Raw genomic sequence first — 10,029 nt, forward strand, 5'->3', positions numbered from 1 at the left:
AGTGATTGTAGTGATGATGATGAGAATCACGAAGAAGATGAAGAATATAGAGGAGGAGGAGGAGGAAGAGAAAGGGGATTCCTGATAGCCCTTCTAGAACAGCAAGTGTTTCAAGGGTGTAGCTTTACTTAGACTGGACAATTACAAGAATGCTAGGAGGAAGAGAACCACCACTGATTTTGCTGTGAGCGGAGGTCAAAAGGAAAAATACCCTCTACAAATTGCTCAGAACTGGCTAAATTTCAGGCAATTAAATGAGAAACCTTCTTCCTACCCAGGTCAGACCCCTTCTGCCACCACCCTATACCCAGATGGGGTCACCTCACTCTGGCCTTTCTCTGTCTCTTCACTCTACAAGGTTCTTTTAGCTGCTACAAGACTCCTAGGTTCATTCACAAAGGGCCACACAGATCCCCTTGAGATGGAAATGGGGGTGACATTTTCAAGCTTCCAAACTATGAATTCTGTGCTTAGGAGTCTGACTCCTAAGAGTTTACCTGGAAGGTGAAGATGGCTGAGAATCAGGGCAGGGGCTTGGGAGCAAGTCTCATAATACAGTGGACTTGGGAGACCTCCTCAGTTTCTTTGTGTAACAAACTAGGGTGCGGTGTTGGGAGATGAGCTCATGTGATTTCCTGGTTATCACGGGGGTGAGGATGTGTCATTTCCAGATATAAGAGATACTGGAAACCACTTATTTAAATTGTGAAAATACATTATTTCAAGGTAACAATAGTACATCATCCACCATCAGGGCAAAAAATAAAGGCCAAGAAAATGCATGAAAGGTGAATCCCAAAATGGAAGACAGGCAAACATCCTGAGTGTCCCTGGGAACAGAAAACCAGTTGTGGTCCAGAGACAACCATGTTTCATTCGGATTTTATTCCACAAATATGTGTAGAGTAACTAAGGGGCAGTTGATAGAGAGCAAAGCTGACTTGCCTTGACAGGGACCCCAGCCTCATGGGGAAGAAGGATATGGGAAAAATGAAATACATAGATTTGCACTGTTACAAGGGGGTGCACAGGGTGCTATGGAAACATGAAATAGGGGTAATGGTAATAGCTAAGGCAAAGGAAAGGCCACCAATTTCATGGCATCTAAGACCCTACTCAGCAGCATTTTGCCTCCTCTCAAATCGTAAAACTATTCTTATGCTTTAGAGGTAAGCAAACACACTAAGAGGTAGACACTAGCAAAATAAAATGTGAAAATTACAAGGTTGGATAATTCAGAAGGCTATAAGGCAGAGATTGGTGGGGGTTGGAGGGCGGGGGTGAGAAAAGAGAGAAGTGTGCATGAGGAATGTTGCTATCAAAGATAATCTTTTGGCAGAAGAAAAGTTGTGTATCTCTAAGTGACCGTAACCAAGCCATTAGTAGGGAACACAAGTCCTTTCAGAGACCCGAACCCCACCCCCACCACCTTGGCATTGCCTAAGTCCAAGGTCAAGTGGCACCCTTCTTTCCTTGGCTGTGGGCTACTTGTTGATTCACATAGCAAGAAAGACTTCAAATCAATAGAAATCCAACTTTTCTGAAAATGTGTTCATCAATAATAGTGAAAATGAAGACACACACACTCACACATCTTAAGTTAGATACAGACTTGTCCTCCAGGTCGGGGATGACCAACAAGTCTTACCTTATAATTTGCAGATGGGAATTGTGATGGTTTCAGAATTGAAGGGACATTCCCAAAGTTGCACATCAATGTAATGGCTGAAGTAAGATCACAACACAGGCTGCTGCACTCGGGGATTGTAGGAGAGAAGGTGTCAGTTCAGCCTGTCCTAAAGGAAAGCAGGAAACATTTCAAAGGATATTTTTGTTATCTCTTCTTGAAGACCTCTCCTGGGCTTGCACAGCTTTCCATGAATAGCTCTGATTCCATCTAATCATTCTGGACCACTTGGGAAAGGATGATTTTAAAATGAATGACCAGTCAGTGCTCATCCTTGAGGCCGTGAGTAGACGAGAGCTAGAACAGTCTGTGTGTTTCGGGGTCAGGAAGCTCTTCATCACAGCTTCTTTCTGGCTCTGAGTGGACCCATGACATCCTGCTGTTAATTGTGGGACAAGTAGGGCTGAATGTGAGACAAAGAGTTCTTTTGGGTTAACACCTCACTGGCCAGTCTTAAGCATCATGAACTCATTCCCTGCCCCTTGGTCCAAGATCAAACAAAGATCTAGGGATTTCCCTGGCAGCCCAGTGGTTAAGACTTCACCTTCCAGTTCACAGGGTGTGGGTTTGATCCCTGGTTGGGGAGCTAAGATCCTGTGTACCTTGGGACCAAAGAACCTAAACGTAAAACAGAAGCAATATTGTGACAAATTCGATGGAGACTTTAAGGAAAAACATGACCTGTATTCACAGTGACACTCAGAGCAGCTAATCCCTCTCTCAGCTACCTGGCCCCAGGAAGTACTATCTAGCAGGCGTCCTGGATGGCTCCTTCCCAGACAGCTTATTTCCCTAATTAATTTTTCATCCTTGGCTCTCATCTTCCCACACCCTTATATCTCACTGTCTCTACTGAGAGAAGCCTTCCCTTACAGAGATGCCAGATTATCTATTCCATGTGCCCAGGGAATCTGGATCCTGGAGCTGCAGGTTATTCTGAGAAGAAAGGCAATAGAAAGTCAGGAAGAACCTTTAGGGTTCTCTGAGAACTAGAATAAGGTAATGTGGGACTCCAGGTGCAGGCCAATAGAGAAATTTGTCTCTATTTCTGGAGAAATTCTGGAGAGAATTCTCTGGAGAGAATTTGTGGAGAATCTTAAGTCTTCACTTTATCCATGCAAAATTAAGGAGCATCCTGTCTCACCTGGGGCTTTCTGGGTGGCGCTAGTTGTAAAGGACCCAGCTGCCAGTGCAGGAGACATAAGAGGTAAGGGTCCAATCCCTGAGTTGGGAAGATCCCCTAGAGGAGGAAATGGGCAACCCACTCCAGTATTCTTGCCTGGAGAATCCCATGGACAGAGGATCCTGGCGGGCTGTGGTCCATAGAGTCACAAAGAATCAGACATGACTGAAGCAACTTACATGCATGCAAGCAAGCTCTATTTAACTTAGGGTAACAGAAGAGCCACTCTCCCAACCGGAATCTACTGACTTGTAGCCCAATGTACTGTCCATACCCTCACGTCAGAGATTAAGGAGACCAACCAAGGGTACTAAACGTGGCTTTGTCTAACAGATGGATCTCAGAAGTGGGGTGCTTCTACAGATACTGACAGGGAGACTTTTTCAGGAAGCAAGAGTTGAGTTTATGTTTCATTCTGAATATGCCCCTGCCTTGCCTTTTTGGAATGCAGTCCAGCCTTTCTTAATGGTTTTCCCAAAGTCAGAGGCCCTACCTTCCAAGATACTAATGATCCAGGGGTAAGAGTGTTCTAGAGTTTTGCAAAGAGCACACCTTTGTGTGGATCTAGACCTGTGTGTGTTTGACCAGTGCACACATCTTTCCACTGCTCTTTGTCAAGTCTACATTTCATCTGTCAACCAGGAGAGGCACCTCTGGATAAGGAGCAAGATGAAGTCCCAAGGAGACCACAGGGAATCAGCTTTATCTAGAATCCACTGAATTAGTCTCAAGAGGGAAGTTTTAGGCAGTGATTGTTGTTAAAGCAAACCTAGTTGCCGTATAATGCAGGGAGCCCAGTTTGGCTCTCTGTGATGACCTAGAGGGGGCGGGTGGGGGAAGGGAGGAAGGCTCATGAGGGAGGGGACATATGTATAATTATGGCTGATTCACGTTGCTATATGGCAGAAACCAACACAACACTGTAAACATTAAAAAAACAAAAATTTTTTTAAAACTGAAAAAAGCAAACCAAATAGGCTGTCAAATCCCTGCCACTTATTCCATTCCATCACTTACTTGGCAGGAATTTGTTTCATAGCTGTGCTAGCTGTTAAGAGAAAGGTTGTGAACAAGAAGTCTGGTGACCTATCCTCATGAAGCTTTAATAGGAGAAAGAGAAGCCCATCTGTCTGGAAAGATACAAGAGCCATCCAGTCAATGAGAATGGCGAGGATGGCTTCCCAGGGGACATTAAGTTCGGGAATTTGATTGTTAAGGGCCTCTGGGGCTATAGAAGATGTTGGATATGTCCTTCCTTTAAGCTTCAACTCAAGAGAGGAGCTGGTATTAAGCTTTTTGGACATGTCTAACTATTTTTATTCTTTTTTTTTTTTAACTTTTCCCTGCCTGGAAGAAACACAAAATATCCTGGTGGGGGAAGGAGAGCGAGAAGAGCTGGAATTGCAGGATTAGGTTAGAACCAGGTTGGGAAAATGACAAATGGCAGTTGTTGAAAGTTTTAAAAGCCCCTCACCTCACTTCCTGCACACCTTGAGAGTGGGTTCACCAAGGCAGAGGTGGGACAGTACAGAGCAGCCTTCGCTCAGCTCTCTGCTGGATAGAAGGAGTTAGTCTTTTTTCCCTAAAAAAATTTCATGAAGCCCAATCCCCTTGGCAGACCCGCCTCTGCCATATCTTTACTAACAACTCGATTACACCAGTGTCTGTGTAACAAAGGATATTTCCCCTTCAATGTACATGTCTTTAGGGGATGAGCTTTTGTTCCTAAGATCATGGGAACAGCCTTGGGAATAATAAAAATTTAAAAAAAAATCTCCAATAAATGGTATTAAAAAAAAAAAAAAGCTGTGTGTGTTCTTTTTGATAACTCATGGAAAAAGCAATATTTAGCAATCACTTTGCTTCCTTCTATCCCAAGAGGAAAGAGCAAGTGACATTCGAGATGACGGCTACAGATTCCACTGTGGCTTCGATGATCAAAGGCAAGACTGTGTGATGGAGCAGGAGATAGCTCTCTTCTGTCATTTCAGGAAGAAAAGATTTCTTCATTTTTATCCCACTAGAAGGGCTTCTAAAAAGGGTGCCAGGGGAGAGGATCTGCTTCTGGGAATGCTTGGGGGACGGGTTTTGGAAATAAGGGCTTTCATTACTCTGGCCATCCTGCTGAGAGGAAAGAAAAAGCTAAAAAAAAATAATAATAATAAAATGAAATGGGAACTGTTTATGCCACAGGCAGCACATCTGAGCACTGAGTCTAAATCATAGACTCGCAGACCAGTCCTCCAGCCAGGATGAATCCCATCATCCATATATTCTGCTCTGGAGCTCTTGGCAAAGAATGCAGATGGGGGTCTCTGTAAATTCCTGGTTTCTGATCTCAGTTAGGTTCTCAGTTCTGCTACTCATTCCTGTATTTCTCCCTGGGTATCTCTTTTCCCCCAGGTCCCTTGTATTTGTTTCAGAGATTTCCATCTTTTTTCAAACTTTCTATTCCCTATCTATTCCCCTCCCCTGTGTTTAATTGGTCAAGAAAGTGGATGTCATGGAGAAAGTTGAGGTCATCTTTCTCTGCCTCTTCTTGGTCTTGCTTTCCCTCATCCATCAGATGGAAACAACTGTGCCTACTTCACAGGAGAGGGTGAAGACTAAGAGAGATGACACAGTCAAGGGACTTAAAAGAGGGACTGGTGGAAAGAAAGAGCTCAGTAAGCCAGCCATTATATTATTGTTATAGATTTCTTATTCCAAATTATAAATTGCTAGCTATGGTATGAATCCTTAATTTCTCCACCCATGACTACTTTTGCCTGAATCTCTAACTCTTTTTCTATTGTTATTTTTCAGTTTTCAAAAGCTTTTTTGGCTTTGTTAATTTCATTTATTTATTTATTTAATTTTTTGGCTGCTCCATGTGACATGTGGGATCTAGTTCCCTGACTAGGGTTTGAACCCGTACCCCCTGCAGTGGAAGTTCAGAGTGTTAGCCAGTGGACCAACAGGGAAGTTCCTTGGAATTCCCAGTTGTTAACCTCTGGGATCATGTACCTTACTCATTCACCTTCCCACCCACCCCCCCCTCCCCCACTGGTCTTCACATTTAATGTCAATCTAAAACAGATGGTCCCATCATTAATTTAAAGACAAAAACTTTCTGTAGCACTTTTCAAGACCCCATACACTATCCCACCTTTGCAGCTCAAGTTTTGAAAAGTAGATTCTACCTTCTGCATTCTCTCACTTTCCTCTTCTCACACCCCTGAGCTCCGCTATCAGCTTCTGTTGTTGTCGTTCAGTTGCCAAGTTGTGTCCGACTCTTTGCAACCCATAAAGAGCAAAAATAAAATTTTCAATTGCCAAATTTAGAGGTCATTTTCGACCTTTATCTACTCAATCTCTCTTTAACATTTGACACTGTTGATTACCCCTTCACTCCATGGGGCACTCCTGCTTTATCTTCCATATCATCTCTCTCAAACTTCTCCCACCTCTTTTTTATCTCCTTCTTAGGCTCCTCCTCTTCTTTCTTTTTTACCCCCATTAATGGTGGAGGTTGCTATCCTTGGTCCATTTCTCATTATGTGGATGTTCTGCATGGTCTCATTTACTCCCATGGTTTCAACTATGTCATAAGCTAGCTCCCAAACCTATGGGGTCAATCACCATAATTATTTTGACAGACATTGTTGATATCTTATTCAACAACTATCTAGACCCCTTTTTCTTGATAACATAACCCTGGTTTTGTTCTGGAAAAATGTGACAATATGCACATAGAAAGTGGACCTCTTGCACAACACCAATGAATGAACCATGACCAATCTAAGCAATTATGCTTATTTAGTTCCCCATTGCCAGGAGACTTATAGCCAGTGAGACTTAAGCAGTGGACAGCTCAGGGCTTTTGAAAAATATAATCTTTAAAGATTAAAAACTAAAGAGTGGCCAATGATAGGATAAGATAGGATAGGAATTCATTTTTTTTTCTTCTTTTGAATGTTATTGTGGAAGGATGATAGATTTAGAGTTGTGGCAGCCATATTGTAACCATGAGGAAAAGCATAGTCAACACTGAGGATGTTGGAGTAGGACTGAAGAAAAGAGCCTGGCTCTTTGTTGGCATTACTGATCTACTGAATCATGCAACCCTGTAATTACCTACCTCCAAGCTTTTTGTCAAGTGACAGAAGAAACATCTTTGGGGCTTGAGACACTTGTAGTTATAAATAATATTTCTTGCATATTCAGTTCAGTTCAGTCACTTGGTCGTGTCTGACTCTTTGCGACCCCATGGACCACAGCACGCCAGGCCTCCCTGTCCATCACCAACTCCCAGAATCTACCCAAACTCATGTCTATTGAGTCGGTGATGCCATCCAACCATCTCATCCTCTGTTATCCCCTTCTCCTCCTGCCCTCAATCTTTTCCAGCATCAGGGGCTTCTCAAATGAGTCAGCTCTTCGCATCAGGTGGCCAAAGTATTGGAGTTTCAGCTTCAACATCAGTCCTTCCAATGAACACCCAGTTCTGATCTCCTTTAGGATGGACTAGTTGTATCTCCCTGCAGTCCAAGGGACTCTCAAGAGTCTTCTCCAACACCACAGTTCAAAAGCATCAGTTCTTCTAATTCCAAGTTAGAGGAATCCTATTAAATCCCAGTCAGGATGTCAACAACCCCTATTAGGGTAAACAACTCCCAAAGTCTCTATCCTGAGTTAAGGATGAATATTGAGAATAGTGATAGTTAATGTATTTTGAATAATTGTATATTCATCCTTCTAGACCTATAAGCAGTGTTCAGTAGTTGATTACTCATCCATCCATGCAGCACCTTCCTGACTTGGCCTCACATCACTGACTTTCTGTTTTCACTCTACACTACTGGCTGCTTTTCAAATTTACTTTCTGGTTCCTCATTTTCCAGGGTTTAATCTTTTCTTCATCTACATTTACTCCAGATGATCTCATATATTTTCATGGTTTTAAACACCATCCCAATGCTGGTGACTCTCAGTCCCATACTTTTAGCCCAGATCTCTCTATTGAACTCCAGAATCTTACATCAAATAACTCTTGACTTGCCCATTTGGAGATTACAAAGGTGTCTCAATCATAATGCACTCAGGTCAAATTCCAGATGTTTTAACCCAGCCACTTTTGTTACCCCAATGTCTTTCCATCTGAGTAAATAACTACTTTGTCTTTCTGAGCCCAAAACTTATGTTCATCCTCGTTTTTCTCTTTCTTCCATCCTTTGCATATACTTTAAAAGCAAGTATATCCAGAATTCAGCTACTTCTCATCACCTCCACTTAAGACTATCAGATTTAGCAAACAATTGCATAAAACATATTTATACTCAAAATTTACATTTCCCTTATGGTCTTCTGAGGTCTTCTCATCAGTGGTCACCCCTCCACTAATTTAGTCCCATTCTTATTTATAATCAGTTCTGAATCTGGAGCTATGTAAGCTGGCAAGGGAAACTAATGATAACATCCTATTCCAATAATTTGGCCACCTGATGTGAAGAGCTGACTCACTGGAAAAGACCCTGATGTGGGGAAAGCCTGAAGGCAGGAGGAGAAGGGGACAATGGAGGATGAGATGGTTGAGTGGCATCACTGACTCACTGGACATAAATTTAATCAAACTGCAGGAGATGGCGAAGGACAGGGAAGCCTGGCATGCTGCTGTCCATGGGGTCACAAAGGGTTGGACATGACTTAGCAACTGAACAACAACTAATAAACTACTCGTGACTCTTATATTAATCAGTCACCTCATTTACTGGCAGTGACAGACAGCATGACTCAAATGAGATTAGGGACTAAGGGGAACTTGCTGGCTCATTGAACCTCAGATTTCTAAAAGGTGTTAGCTTGAGGTAGAAATGAATTCAAGGGTTGAATAATATCAGTAAGTTTCATCTTTTTCAATCCTTTCTCCTTCACTCACTCTGTTTTCTGATATTTTGCCTTCACCTTCATGGATCTCTTCCAAGAGTCTTATTCTCAGAGTCTTTTCACATTATATTACCATGACTGCTTGCAGTCCAACCTACATAACTCTTAACGATTCCCCATAAAACATATTTTCCTAAGAACTCCATCAAAAATGGGTCACATGGCCACTCGGGAACCAATCACTATGACCAAGAACCTAAAGTACTCTCCTAGCCTGGCTTAAGTCCCACCTGGGGACCAAACAGAGCCAGCCCCTGGCTCTTATGATTTGGAAAACATAATTATTGAAAGGGGGAGAATTATTCCAAAAGGAGATGCTGGGAAGTCAAGAAAATGTTTTTCATGGTTCCCTATCGGTTTCTCGTTTTCATGATAGATTCCAAGGTCCTCATTAGCACATAAAGATTTTTACAATCTGTTCCCAAACCGACCCCTCCAGTCTCCTCCTTGGCACCTACTGCATGCCCAGTGGTCCTGCCACACTGATTTGTCATCACTCCATACACAGTTTCTGCTCTACCTATCCTTGTGATCGTTTCCCTACAACAATTCTTTCTTTTCCTACAAAATAGTATTCATGCATAAAGACCTGATGGAAATGTTCCTTCCATGAGTCCCTTGCTGAGTTGGCTGTACCATCTTCTGCATTTTAAATACTTGACAATGCCATGGAGACCCCGTCATTTATTTCTCTGAGCCATCATTTGGGGGGATAGGGTAGGAATATCTCATTCAGCTCTTTTCCACTGATGCCACGTCTTAGGATTGATACAGCAAATATTGAACAAAGGGATGAATGAAGAGTGCAATGAATGAGTAAACATGTTATTTACTGAGGAGAGCACGAGGGAAAGAGATTTCAGCCTTCATTTGCGTTCACTTGAGTGCGCTCCCTGCTACATAGTTATCTGCTTTTTTTTGGGGGGGGGCTTTTTTTATTGGAATATAATTGCTTTACAATGTTGTGTTAGTTTCTGCTATACAATGCAGTGGATCAATTATAGGTATACGTACGTCTGTTCCCTTTTGGACCTCCCTCCCATACCCTCCGTCCTAACTCTCTAGGTCATCACAGAACACCAAGCTGAGCGCCCTGCGCCTTACGGCAGGTTACCACTTGCTATCTATTTTACACTGGGTACTGTGAAGGCATGCTAAGTCACTGCAGTTGTGTACCACCTTTTGTGACCCTATGGATCGTAGCTCACCAGGCTTCTCTGTCCTTGGGATTCTC

This window comes from Cervus canadensis, chromosome 32, assembly GCF_019320065.1.
Source record: "Cervus canadensis isolate Bull #8, Minnesota chromosome 32, ASM1932006v1, whole genome shotgun sequence".
Classification (NCBI taxonomy): domain Eukaryota; kingdom Metazoa; phylum Chordata; class Mammalia; order Artiodactyla; family Cervidae; genus Cervus; species Cervus canadensis.